The following is a 14,740-nucleotide window of genomic DNA, read 5'->3' on the forward strand; positions in this document are numbered from 1 at the left end:
ATTAGTTCTATCAGTTATTGATTCCAGGATGGTTTTTGTTATTGCTGATTATTTTAGATTTTCTACAACTATGTTTTCTCTAAATAGTCATATACAAATTTTAGTTTTCTTGGCCCAGTTGTGGTTGCAACTAGTAAACTATGCTGCTATAGCTGGAGAACAGCCATATGCAATGTGTTCTTTTAAAAAAGAAGCATGCCTTTGTTTCAGGAAAATTTTATTTAACTTTATATTTATTACATTACTATTTTCCATATCCAAGATAATATCCAAGAAGATATTATCTAATATTTCATGATCTTTCTGCTTCTCTCTGGCACAAGGATTCAACATCACAGTGAGTCTTTGCAAAGGATCAGGAGAGTTTCGCACTTGATGCTACTATAGATCTTAGTTAGAGTGCAACGGGCTACAGAGGATCGGGATGTAAAGAACAGAGGGCAGCCAGAAGAAGAATTTTAAAATCAGGTACCATTAAATTGCAGTGCTTTTCTTTTTGTTTGTTTGTTTGTTTGTTTTGCTTTTTTTTTTCCTGGTACTTCCCAAGCTGAACTTAACAAAGGCCTGACCGTTTCCGGACTGGACAGTATGTGACCAGAGAGAGCTCCAGGCAAAGCTGAGCATAGAAGCAGAAAAGGGGCCGCCAACACCCAGACAGGATGCTGTCTCCTGCTTCCTCCCGTTCTCCATTTTCTCACACCTGCAATACGACGACAGCAATTATGGAGGCTCCGAGACCACAGAGTTCAATCTTCTTTTTCAGTCCATGGAGATGGGGTCCTGTCTCAGCAACAGTTGCTGTTGCCGCGAAGAGACACCATGGCCACAGCAACTCTTATAGAGGAAAACATTTAATCAGAGCTTGCTTGCAGTTCACAGGGTTGATCTATTGTCATCATAGCAGGAAGCATAGCAGCCTGCAGGCAGCCGTGGTGCTGGAGAAGGAGCCACAACTTCTACACCTGGATCAGCAGGCATCAGGAAGAGAGAATGACACGGGGCCTGGCGTGAGCATCTGAAACCTCAAAGCCCACCCCAAGTTGCACACTTTCTCCATCAATATCACCCCTACTTCAGTAAGGCCATACCTCCTAATAGCGCCCCTCCCTACGGGGCTGTGAGGGCTATTTTTAGTCAAGTTACCACAGGTCCCCCAAGATGGTGGGATAATCAATACCCCCTCCATCCTTGTCTCTTTCTGCTCCTCGCTGGTCCCATGGCCAGTAGATTCAGGTGACTAAAGCCTCAGCGTCCCCGCAGAGGATAACCTAAGTAGAGTTCAGGAAAATGGCTCCCCGTCCCCACGTTGTGTTTGAACCACCGGAGTTAACTGCCTAGCTGCACGTGCGTGGAGCTGATGGTATCAGCCTTCCAAAGACATGGAGGACTGATGGGGTGGTGTGGCCACCTAGGTTACAGATCCGCCACAAGGTGAGACCCATGCAGGAGAGCCCACAGACTGACTGCAAAGGGATCACAGAAGGGAAGTGGCCAACCACCCGACCATTCTGCCCGCAGACAGAGCGTGCGGACATCCAGTCAGGTCGTAAAACCCTTCAACAAGATGTGCTCCAAAAGTACTCAATATTTTCTGTTTAATCATTCTAAAACAACAAGAAAAAACAAAACAAACAAACAAAAAAAAACAACACAGAATTGCAGTGAGCCAATTTGGGTGTGAGCATCAGAGTGACGCCGGATCACTTAGACAGAAAAACATTTGGTCTGAAGGACTATTGAATGGTTCGGAGTATTTACAAGAACAGCAGAGAACAAGAACCGCGAAGTGATGAAAAGCCCTGGCAAGGACCTCTCACTGGCCTTGTCATCAGGGCCACTCGGTTCCACCAGGGCTGCTCAGCTTTGGTTCCCAGGGTGAGGAGCGGGTGGGTGTTTGGGTTTTCACGGAGACATCCAGAAGGGCTAGGGGACAAGTGAGCACAAACCAGAGAGATGTTCAGTTGTCGACTGTCAGAAAGGAAGTCAAATACGGCCGTCACCCCCTCCCACAGATGAGAAAAGCAGAGTGTAAAACACCTACAACTTGTGTTCCCAACTGCCAAAGAATGGCGGCAAGAAGTTCTTGCCTCCGGGGAGCTTTGTGCAAACCCCAATGCCTTCCTGAAAACAAAAAAGAGAAGGCCTTTGAAGCAGAGGCTCCGATTTCTGCCAGACTCTGCAGTTCAAATGAAAGCTAACTCTTTTTGAAAAGAATAGTTTGGGGTTTATTTTGTCTTGAAAAAAAAAAAAAATATGTGTATAGATGTGTGTGTGTGTGTGTGTGTGTGTGTGTGTGTTTCAGTATATACTGCCTCAGATATATCCCTAGAGAAGCAGGATTTTGATCACATACCCATCAGCAAGAACTTTTGAGGATTGGTCCTTGTGTATTGGCATGTTTTTGTTTTGTTTTGCTTTGTTTTTTAATATGTCTACTACAATATTCAATTATGCGTGTTCTCAGTCACATGTTACAAAGAAAATGTTCCAAAACATTCATACAGCACAAAAATCTCTGTTTATCTTCTTAGCAAACTTTTAATGACTAAGTGGCTGAATGCACTTCAAATATTTAGTCCTACATTCAATTTATTTTTATACTTGATCACAATAGTTGCTATAATTAGAAAAAATTAAAAAAAAGATATGTAAACCCAAATGCACAAGCTTCTTTGCTTGTGTCCATTAAACTACAACTATGGGTCATATCTTTGCAAATCCCAACTACGCGAATGGCAGGGGCATCAGGAGTAGGCCTGTAGTGGAGAACTGAATTAAGTTTCCATTTCTGCTGCTGTTAGGCAATGGAGGAGGTGTTACATTGTTTTATTTTTAGCAAATAGCTTCAAGGTTCCTGTAATTTTTTTTTCCAGCTAGAAAACTTAAATCAATTAGAAAGCTCTAAATCCTACTGTCTAATAGTTGTGCAGATAAGAGATTTCTTAGGAGCTAGCCTGGCATGGGAAAGCTCATAGGAGCTAGCCCAGTACAGGAGGATTTATAGGAGCTAGGTAGGCATGGGGGTGTTTGTAGGCGCTTGCTCAGCATAAGAGGGTCCCATGGAACTAGCCTGGCATGTTTGGAGAAGCTAGCCTGGGAAAGGCCCATCCTGGAAGGTTCCATGGGAGCTAGAGCAGCATCTTCTGCAGCAGTGGAACCATGGAAGGATGGAACTGCTTTCGATGGAATGTCTTTGCAGGTTGGGAGATACCTCAGCAGGGGAAAGTAGTGGCTTCACGAGCATGAGGACCCAGGCTGGAATTCCCAGGATCTGCTTAAAAGCTATGCAGGGTTGTCCCCACATCTGTACCCCAGCACAGGACAGGAAGAGACAGAAAGATTCTAGAGCTCACTGGCTAGACATTCAACCAATGGTAAGCTTCAGCCTCTCACGAAGATCATCTCAAATAAGTAAATAAATAAAGGAGGGGAGAAGACTCAGGAAGAAAAGACATCTTTAATCTTCGGCCTTCATGTATATATGATGTACATCTACATGGGCACAGGAATACACACAGACATGTATACATACATACAACATTTATATATATATATATATATATATATATATACACACACACACACATGCTGCTCCTTTGCAAGTTTCTCTCTCCATTGCACTTATAAAAAATAAATGGCTCCTATCTCTGTTAGACTTCACCTTCACCTTAAAACCGTAGTTCAGCTCAAGAATGTTCTGTACCAATGTACCATCCATACCTATATGGCAGAGAAAACAGCAACAGTAGTAGGCGTATTTGATATTAAATAAAAATGTTCACACTTTATCCTTTCAGTGAAGTTTTCCTTCCAGCTTTGTTGGACTAGGTTGTATCAGAAGTATTTTCCTATGTCACCGTTTAAGGGGAAAAAAAAGCGAAATACATTTCAATCTAAAAGTCTGAGGAAGCTCACTGAGTGCAGGTTGGGGGATCAAGCACTGCAGAAAGACCTGCTTCTCCCTCTAAAAAGAACAGGCGAAAAGGATTAAACAAAATTAAACAAGCCCTCAGCTCTGCTGGCCATCGGCCATCGGCCATCGTACTTGAGACAGTAGAGTCTAGGGGTAAGCCAGTGGCTTAGTTACTGTAATGGTTATTCTTGGTTGTCAACTTGATCACATCTGCAATGAAGTGAAATCCAGGTCATTGGGTACAGATGTGAAGAAATGTTTCTTAATTAAATCATTTGAAATGGGAAGACCTACTTTACTCCAGATGGTTTGAAGTGGACAGATACACCTCTGATCCAGAATTTTTGATATGGGATGGTCCACCTTCAATCTGGGCCACATCTTCTGCTGGAGGCTTATATAGAGGACGTGGAAGAAGGAAGCTCTCTCTCTCTCTCTCTCTCTCTCTCTCTCTCTCTCTCTCTTTGCATGTTTGCTGTTGATCTCACTCTCAATGGCAAGTCCATTCCTCCACCGGCATTGGAGCCTACTTCTTCGGGATTCCAACGCATACTGAAGACCAGTTGAGACATCCGGCCTTGTAGGCTGAACAACTACTGTGTTCTTGGACCTTCTGTTGGATAGATGGCTATAGTTGGATTAGGTGGATACCTGTAAGCCATGCTAATCAACCCCCTATATATACATGGTCATTTATTCTGTAAGTCCAGTTACTTTTGTGTTGGTGTGATAAGATATTTAACAAAGGCAGCTTAAAGAAACAGGGTTTATTTTGGCTCACATAGTGAGGAAGGCATGGTAATGGAGCTCAAAGCCCCTCTCACATCACACCTACAGTCAGGAATCACAGACGGTGACTGTGAGCTGCGGCCCACCTCCCCTTTTTCATCTGTACCATCCAGGACCACAGTGGATGGGTCTTCCTACATCAATTAACTTATTCAATGTATTCCCCCACAGGCCTGTTTTGAGGCTCATCTGCCTAGTGGTTCTCCCTTCCATCACACAGACAAGAATCATCATAGCTGGGTAGGTCTTCTTAATAACTAAAGCCCAGCTCCTAATCTCTTCAATCCCCATTTGAGTCAATGTGACCTCTAACTACTACCCCTCATTGCTTGCACCCCTTCTTAAGCAAAAGGCTACCTTGTTAAAAGAGGAGAACATAAGGCAGAGACTGAGGTCTGTTCAATGTCAGAGTCTCATGGAAGAATTACTGTGCCTTCAAGAACAGAAGATAGGTATAAATGCACAAGGGATCCAGATAATGGGGTTATTAGCTACGAACTTAAAATCCATACGACTAATACACTCAAGTAATTAAAAGACAACTCTGAGAATATTAGCAGAGAATTAGGAGGCATAAAATAATCAGGGCAAACCTCAAGTAAGACTTCAAGGAAGGGACTGAACGTCAAATTAGGCACGGCTTCAAAAACGGTGTAAGCTCGATGTAGATCAGAGGGAAATGTTTAGACTGCAGCTTAAAGAGACAGACAGAGAGTGCTACGGAGAAGGCGAGAGAAGACGGGCAGAAGAAGAAACATCTGTGAACAGAATGACCATTCTCCATGCTGGTACCAGACACAAAGCTTCAAGTTCAAGTTCTTTGACATGGGCTGCCTAAGACATCCTGTGAAGCATAATGTGTATTTAATCAGGCTTCCCTCGTACAAAATTCACCTCACTGATGACAGCTGGTGGCCCTGTATAGATGTGTGCCTCACCCGTCCTTGGAGCAGCCTGGGAGTGATGTGTGGAATGTGCCTCAAACGCAGCACTGTGCTGGCAATTCCAGCAACCTTTCTCTCGTTGTCTGGGTCATAGCAGCCAACCCCTTTCTGAGGCTGCTTTGTGGTCACACAGGTTTCTTTTGACTTTAAAACACTCACTATTGAAATATTATTTCGTCTAAGCAGCTACGCATAAAGATTCACACAAATAGATTTTGTACATGGCATTACTAAAGCATTCCAGAACAAATAATGGATACACTTGCATCTGCTAACTCAGAGAACTCACAGCAAACCTTTCTTTCTTTTTTTTTTCTTTTTGCAAACCTTTCTATAAAATGACAGAGAGTAAATATTTAAGCCTTCTGGGATGCTTTTACTTTCTGTCATACATATAAAGCCATGCCGTCATGGCACAAAGTAACCTCAGACAGCCCATAAGGAAACAGGCACGCATGGCTGCCTCCTAACTAAGCTTTCCCAGGAACAAGTAGAGGGCCAGTTTTACAAACGGGCCACAGTTTACCTGCCCCTGACTGAACCGAATAGCAACTTCCCACTCTACATAATTTGTTCTTTTAAATCTTCACTGCAGTGGTTCATTCTGACGGTCGATCGCATGCGTGTGGAATCACCCAGAGAAGGAGTCTCAGTGACGAGTCATCTGGGTTGGCTTGGCAGCAGGTCTGTGAGGGCTTGTTCTCAACTGGGTTGACTGAAGTGGGAAGGCCCACCCTGAGGGGCACCACTTTGTAAGCCGGGCTCCCGGGTGCTTGAATGGGACAGACTCAGCTGAGGACAGACCAGCAGGCAATCGGTCCATTGCTCGCTGCCCTCGATTGTGGACAGGATGTGACTGGCTGCTTCAAGTTCCTGCCAATTTGACAATAAATATTTTTACTGATGGATTGTAATCTGGAATTGTGAGCCCTTCCTTCCTTGGAGGGGGTGTGTGTGTGTGTCATTTTATCACGGCAACAGAAAGGAAGCTAAGACATTCATATTGCCAGCACTATCTTCTAATATCACAACCCAGATTAGGTCATTGCCACGCCAGTCTCTATGAATCACTTCAGACATTAATGTAGCAAAGGATTGCCAAATGCTAATTTTTGAAATATTCTATTAATAACAAAGCATCTTCTATATACTCTTGGGGCTTAGAGAAATTGAATGTGCTGCTGAATTGACAATTTTAGAATATAAATTCAAACAGCTGGAAAGAATGTAAAGGTTTCTCGTTACGTTTGGATTGCTGGTTTTTATAGCTTAATCATGTTGGCAATATTTGAAATAGCAATGCAGGGTGGAGGCTTACGGAGGATGGAGAAATGAGTTTGAGTCTTTAGTTCTTTGGGTTGATTTTAAGGTACTGCCATAACATTTCGTGAATGAAAACATGGACTCCTATCTTAAACTTCTTTAGAGGAGCCTGCGAACTTCTTTTGCCCATTCCACAAAGGCTTAGTTTTTTTTTAAAGCTGAAGAATACTATTTGTTAGCCTGGTTTATATATGGTAATGTTGCCAATCCTCACTGAACAATAAATAATTGAAACACACAATTTTTCCGATTTTCTATTAAAAACAAAAGTACCAAAATGGTGTGTTATTTTCTTCTCCTCTCCTAGCCAGTCACTGTTTACTGCGTGGATGGTCCACAGTCCTTTAGAGCAACAGTACCTGCTCTTTACAGACAGTCCCTAACTTACATAATTAAAATAGTAATTATGTCCCATATCAATAGCCGTAATCAAGATACCCCCCATCCCCGCCACACACACAGAGGCATGGCAGAGTTCCACCTCGCAGGTAATTTTAGAGTGTCAAGCTAACAACACTTACTATGGAAATGACCATACTGGTTTTCATGTCAACACACATATCTCATGAGATATTCAACGTTTATTCTAAAGCATGCTTTATGTTCGGTACAGTTTGCTGACTCTAGGCTAGCAGAAGTGTTCTGAGTGAGTCGAGGTAGGCTGGTTTACATCACGATGACGTTCATAGGCTGCGTGTATTTTCAACAGCACAGTTTCAGTGTATAATGGATCCATCAGGACATAATCCCATCTAAAGTCAAAGAGCATTTGTAGCAACTGCAAGTTCAAAAGCATTTGGATCTATCCTTGCGAACTCCAGAAGTGATAGGCTAAAGCCCTCTCCAGACCTGGATTACTAGAGAATAATTATTTCTGTGGAATTCTTTTTCTAAAGGAATGTAAAGCCCCTCACTCTCTCCTTTCCTTTTCCTCTCATCTCCTCTGACTCCCCTTCTCCCACCTTTTTTTCCCTGACCTCTCCTAGTTCAATCCAAAGACTTTCAAAGGCTGGGGAACAGGAAGCGGGAAGCGTAAGATGTACCTGGTATCCCTCAGTGCCAGAGGAACGGGTCTGAAAACGATGTCACTGAGAACAGCATGCTAGCGGGCAGAGGGCCAAAGGATGCTGAGTGGAATGGAGGAAGACTGAGCACAGGCCAGTGGGCTATAAACCTCTCTCCGTGAATGAACGGGCATAAACATAGTGGCAGACTGCACAGAATGAGCTTGTTTCAGGTTGGCGAGTGGCTCAGCAGGTAACGGCCCTTGCTGGGCGAGTCAGATGACCTGAGTTCAATTATCAGCCCTCATGGTGCAGAGGGGATGGATTCCAGAAAGCTGTCCTCTGATCTCCACTTGTTCTCTGTGGCATTCACACATCTGTACACACACACACACACACACACACACACACACACACACACACACCACACAACAGTAATAATGAAATGATAAACAAACCTAAATTAAATAAAAAAGAATGAGCTTGTGTTTTGTGTGTGTTTTTAAAAAATTGGTAGACAACTGGATCTTAAGATAGTAGACGGTCAGCCAAACGGAACGACAGACAGACGAGACGGAAGACAGACGTATGAGCACGGTGCGAATGCACGTGTGTACACCTGTCCCTGAGAAGGCAGGGACACACAACCACTGATGGGCCTGTGATGGAAGCTAATGGAATGGGCTCATGCAGACTAAATTTGGGTTAAAAGAACAAACTATGATGGTGGTGATAACAAAGGGTATGTTAAGACCTGGGAGGAACCATGAGTCTACACTTCCAGCATGAAATGATTAGTAAGTGAATACGGAAAGGAGAAGCTTCTGGCTCATAGAATGACGACAAACACACGTAGACAAAAGCATGAAAAGAAGCAGGGGAATGTCTGACGATCGAATGAAGAACTGACAGGACAGCGGTAGCAATCTGGCAGAGATGTCTGGGCAAACCAGACTGTTATCGGCCAACCAAAGGCAGGGTACTGTGAGCATCAGCCAAGCCAATTTGTGGTAGATTTAAAGGCATCAAGTGTGAGTGCATTCACTTACTTGCTTCAAGCTTTGCTAACGGCTTTGGGGAGCTTGTGAGAAATCACCCCACTCGTTGGAGGTTGTCACCCAAAGGAGAGGAGTCAAGTGCTTCACAGAGATTTGAACTCTCCCATTGTAGAACACTTTCCTGGAGCTAGGAAACAGCTCAGTCGGCAGAGCATTCACTTTGCACACGTTGGGCCCTGGTTTGGATCTTCAGGACTACATAACAACTGACTTTCAGGGTGTAAGCCTATAATTCTAGCACTTGGAAAGTGGAGGCTGGGTGACGGAGTGTCCTTCACAGTTTCACACAAGGTGGTCTGCAGTGCCTCCAGGCAACAGTGGCCTTGGAGGACTAGGCTCCCTGATGCCAACTCCTCAGATGTGGAGAGCTGTAGAAAGGATGACAGGGACACCCGCAGGGAAGCCTGGGACAGCCCGAGAGAGAATGCATGAGCTGGTCCTCCAAGGGAAATGGTACAATGGCAAAAGGAAAGTTACAGCCACTAGGAGGGGTGTTAGACTCACCATGGCCTCACAGAAATGAGTGGGTGGAAAGTCCTGTTTCCAGTAAATGCTTCCAGTGTGGCTCATTGTCTGTCTTAGAACTGTACTATACTTTTGGCCCCCAAAGCGACTGAGACACAGTGACCGCACACTGTCCTGCTTCCATTCACAAATCCTCCACACCCTCAGGATGCTAACTAACCTCTTGTGGTGGCCATTTGCTGCTGCTAGCTACACTGGATCCTGGCCATTTAGAAGCCAAGTGAATGTTTTAGAGGCAAACAGACCTTAGGAGGCTAGTGTTCTGTGGATGAATTTCAAAATGGTGACTGATGTTTTCTCAAAGTACACATATACTTGTTGTATTTAAGTTACTGCTGAGGTGCGCTGGGCAGACTGTCATTTGATGAAGGCAGCCTTGTCACTCACGGTACCGTTCTTGCAGCCCTGGCTTCCACACGCAAGCGCAGATGCATGGCCCTCCCACACATTCCCACGATGCAGGGGTACAGACTTAGAAGAAGACGTTCTCAGACATCGCACGGGGAGTCTGACTTCTCGGCTTCCTCCCTGGTGACTTCCCGACTTGGCTTCTGTAGGAAGAAGATCTGTTTTTCTCCCAGAGGAGGCCAAATGTCATGGCAGAAAAAAAAAAAAAAAAAGGCAGGGGGCTGTGTGCTGCTAGCAACAAGAGGCCCCAACAGAAAGAGCAAGGGGTAGGTTGGACCCAAGATCCTGAATAGATCTTTTTACTGGAATGGAGAGGGAAAAACAAAGGCTGACTCACTCGCCCAAGGCGCTTCTCATTCCAGTACCTCTGGGTGTCTTCCTGGGTTCTGTTCCTCCTCCCTGTGCACCCCCTTGCTGCTAGTTCTGAAAGTCAGTGAGTGATGGGTTAGCGTGGTGCTCGTCCCGTGGTGTCACCTAGCAACGTGCTGTTCATAAATAGCCACAATCATCTCTTCTCCAAAAATGGCTAAAACTTCTTTTAAAGACAGCAGGAAAAATGCTTAGCTCTTTGGAGCTGGTGTGAAATATTCCCCTGTCTCAGCCCTATTCCCAGCCTTCCTCTTCCTCTGCTCAAATTGACCTCCCAGTGAGTTCACTGTTTATACTTCGCCTTTTTTTTAAAAAAATGCATATTTCCTTCCAGGGGTCACATAACAGCTGTTCATGTAAGTTTCCCAGTCCTTTTGCAAAAAGCTCAAAAACAACCCAAAGGCCGAAAACAGTCCTTTCTAATCCCCACCTTTTGTACTTTAGAAGAAATCACACCAAAAGTTACAGAATTAGAATACCGAGAGCTGTTTCTAGGCAAGCTAAAAGTGTAATCAATGTACAGCACTATCAGGTGAGAGATCTACTCTTCCTATTAAAACTTTAAATTGATGAGAACACAAAGGGTCCACTGCCAAGCACAGCAGCACATGCTTGTAGACTCAGGGTTCAGGGGGCTAAGAAAAAAGAATTACACCATTGAGTCTAGCCTGGTCTACAAAGTAGGCCTGCTTAAAAAAAATAGTCATGATGGGTTGCTTTATCAACACATTTTAACTAACTCATAAACCCAATACACCTTTTGGGGTTGCCTACTATTTTGCAAATACTGACCTCTGTACCAATACAAAAACACATGAATCCATGCTGTTGAGAAGTGAGAATTATGTAGAGAAATGTGGGGGATTTCTCATTGCAGCTGTAATGGTACTTGAGACAAATTCTGTTCTTAACAATTACACATTGTCATTATTTCAGCTGGAGAATTGCAGATGAGCTAATGGCATAAAACCTGAGGACCGGGGGGCGGGGGGGACAGTATCATAAAGAAATTGGGTCTTACATTTCTGGCTTGAACAAGGTGGTACACGTGGGTGCTACATATTGCAAAAAGGAGGAATAGGAGGTGGAATGATGGGAGTCTTTGTGCCACACTGGATTTGAGGGTTCCTGGAGATGTCTGTATAAATCAGGATGAGACAGGAAACAGATGTACATGTAACTAGGTAACTGAGCAAAGTGGGCAAGAGAACCACACAGAGTGGCCCTAGGACAAGCCAGAGCAGAGACAGGTCCCACTTCCAGCTCCTAGGGACAATGCACTCGAGGAGGAGTGGGCTGATTTTCTCAAAGTCTGAATAAGTAACTGCTGCTGCTGGGGAGCACTGACCTCAGTCAAGAAAACCATGTCCCCTACCAAAGGGATGCAAAGCCAGTGAGTAGTCTTGATCCTCAACTTCCCATTTCTTAGGTAGGCATTCCAGCAGGCAGGGTTGGGGGTCAGGGGTGGGGATCAGGGTGGTAGGGGGTTTTCATGACAGACAGAAAGGGCTGGGAATGATCTGGAGCTGAAAATGGAAAAGATCAGGACACAGCCAGTGTAGATGGGAGAAGGGGGAGCGGCTTTGGTTAGGCAAGCCTGCAAGTCAAGGGTGAGGTCGAAAGCTCAGAGACCCCAGAATTCTTCAGTTAATGATGGTAAGTAAAAGCCACGTTTCCAGATGAACTCATTCTGAGACAATGAAACCAGCGACACGTGTTAGCCAGCACCTTAGAGAGCATGTGCTAGCAAAGGACGGGCAGGAGGATTGGCCAGTGAGTTTGAACCACCACAGAGCTCCATCCTTCGCGTTAAGAGACTTGCAGAAAGAAAGGATTTGCACCGTTGCCCTGAGTGATGGAGGAGTGAGCACACTGGCTCATCTCCTATCAACGTGATTCAACACAGGTTTATCTGAGAAGAGGAACCTCAGTTGAGAAAATGCCTCGGTCACACCGGCCGACCTGTGGGACCATTTTCTTGAAAGACTGGAGTTTGGATGCTCAGAACCCATGTACAAGTCACACAGTCATGTGACTCACCTGTTAGGCCAGCACATGGGAGGCAAAAACAGTTGATCTGAGGTAAGCTGGCTACCTAGACTATCCAGGGTTGGTCATCTCCATGCACATCCAGAAGCTCTGCCTAAGTAAATAAAATGGACAGCCACTAAGGGGACAATTACTACTAACTTGAGGCCTTTGTATAAAAGTGCACATCCATGTGTACATAGGTACAAACACACACACATACACATGACCAGAGACAAAAATCACATACCTTTAAAAATATGTCTTAATTATCAATCCCTTTCTCACAGTTGTAGTGAGCTTATTTGGCCCAGGCTCATGATTTTTCTAGTCATTCTCAAGTAATTATTCCCTGACTACTTATTTTCTCTCTTTTGGTTTTTACGTATAGGACTCCATGCCAGCCTAATGACTACTGGGAAGATGCCCTGTTTCCAAGCAGGATCTCCAAATAGGTAATGAACATGCAGAAAACCAGCCCCCATTCTGAAGAAGCAGCTGGGTCCTGCAGTCTGGAGGCATGCCCTTTCCTCAACTCTCTCACCCACAATACCATCCATTCCAGTGCCGCTATTGCCTGCTAAGTGGGCACTGCCACTGATGAAAACCAGAAGCTGAGTGACCTGCATATTGGAGAGACTGCCAGTGTCTAGAAGCTTCAGCCATTTCCTGCCTGTCAGGACCTACCTCCGTGGTTTCCTGATCCAGGCCTGAGACCTCAGAAACATAACTATCTCTCCTCCCTCTGCAACGTGATAGAAATACCTCCCACAGGACCTCCCTTAAGCCACTTGCTCAGATGTGTAGCATAGCCTGCGGTCTCAGTTGCGAGCTTCTTGCAAGGCATGATGGTAGTCTCCTCACCTAGAGCTTGTCTGGGCGGAGGATGTTACCAGGGTACAAATGACGACCCAGGGCACCCTCATAGTTTTGGTGCAAATGTGGCCCACGTTGGCAGGCCCTGGTACTAGTCATTCCTTTAAACATATGCATTGAGCTTAGGAACTAGGGGGATAAACCTGAAGTTGGTCTCAGAGCTTAATTTATGACTATGAAGTAGTCACATTCTTTAGTAAGAATCAAGAACACACACAGTGCTGCGTGCAGACATGGTTGCTAGCCGGAGCATCCCGGGAAGGCTTTCGTAGGAAGGTGACGTGGTAACTACCTGAAAGGCTCATGGCAGGTCAGGAACAGCCAGGAGTGGCAGTTGTCAGGCATGGCGAGCTCATGAGCAGTGGCCAGAGGGACAAGGTGTGGGAATGAAGGCCGAGAAGGGCGCTGTGTCCAGGCAGCCCCAACACAAGGTTGTGATTTTGCCCTATGGACAATGAGAAACCACTGGAGCAGATGTGGAGGTCCAGGGAACAGATTAAGGGGGTAGTCCGGGCACCCAGGATGCAGGAGGAACAGACGAATGTGGAAGTCTATCCCTAGCTGAAGTCTCAGACCAGCGGGCGGGGCTGATTGTTCTATTCTTACGCACTCTCTGGAGAGAACATTTTCTCAGTGCTTGTTCTCCTCTTTGAGCAAGCATGGCTACAAAATACTCATTTCTGTTTAGGAAAGAGGGAGCTGTTGAAAACGGTATTTCACTCTTCTATCTAGGCAGGGCTTCACATTCAAAGCATATTCACATCCAGCTTTTCATTCTGTCCTCAACAAGATTTTCATCATTTCTAGTCATCCCGCATTTAAAGATTCTTGCATTCAAAATCTTGATCCAATTGCTATGTGTATTTCTGGGCACATCCTCAAAAACCTGCAGCTGCTAAGCCCATTATGAAACCCTAAACTCTCTGAGGTTTGAGAGAACATTGGCTCTCAGTTTCTAGCAAGGCACTTATTTTGCTGAGGCCGGAAGAGCAAGCTGGAGGGAGAGCCAGGGTTCCAGTCGAGTAAAACAAGCACCAATCCAATAGATACTCAGGCTCCCTAGTAATTACTATATTATTTTCAAGTTTTGTTTTATTTTTTGTTTTTTTTTTTTTTTCAATGCTAGGGATCAAATGCTTGTTTGATCTAGAAAGTTCTATTCCACTAACTTTATCTCAAGCCTCCGAAAGGACTATTTATTATTATTATGTGTGTGTGTGAGGCTAGTACCACAAATACAAGTGGAGGTCAGCAATCAACTTCTATCTTTGCATGGGTTTCAGGGATCAAACTCAGGATGCGACACTTGCACGTCAAGTGTTTTGACCCAGTAAGCCATCCTGTCAGCCCTCATTAAAAAAAAAAAAAAATGTTAAATGACAATTGTGTGTAGTACATGTATGCATGTGTGTGTGAACGCATGTGAAGAGACCAGAAAAAGTCTGCAGGGTGTACTCCTCGATCGCTCCCGAGAGTCTCTCCCTGAACTTGGAGCTCAGTAGG

General features: G+C 44.8%; 1 long non-coding RNA gene across 1 annotated transcript; it reads right to left on the reverse strand.

Annotated features, from left to right (window-relative positions):
* Positions 1-200: 200 nt before the first annotated feature.
* Positions 201-10,094, reverse strand: LOC132648979 (uncharacterized). The gene is made up of 2 exons (XR_009587370.1): positions 9,023-10,094; positions 201-962 (listed from the first exon to the last, which is right to left on the reverse strand). It is a non-coding gene; the product is annotated as an uncharacterized LOC132648979 (long non-coding RNA).
* Between the last annotated feature and the right edge of the window lie 4,646 nt (positions 10,095-14,740).

This window comes from Meriones unguiculatus, chromosome 18 (genome assembly GCF_030254825.1).
Source record: "Meriones unguiculatus strain TT.TT164.6M chromosome 18, Bangor_MerUng_6.1, whole genome shotgun sequence".
NCBI lineage: Eukaryota > Metazoa > Chordata > Mammalia > Rodentia > Muridae > Meriones > Meriones unguiculatus.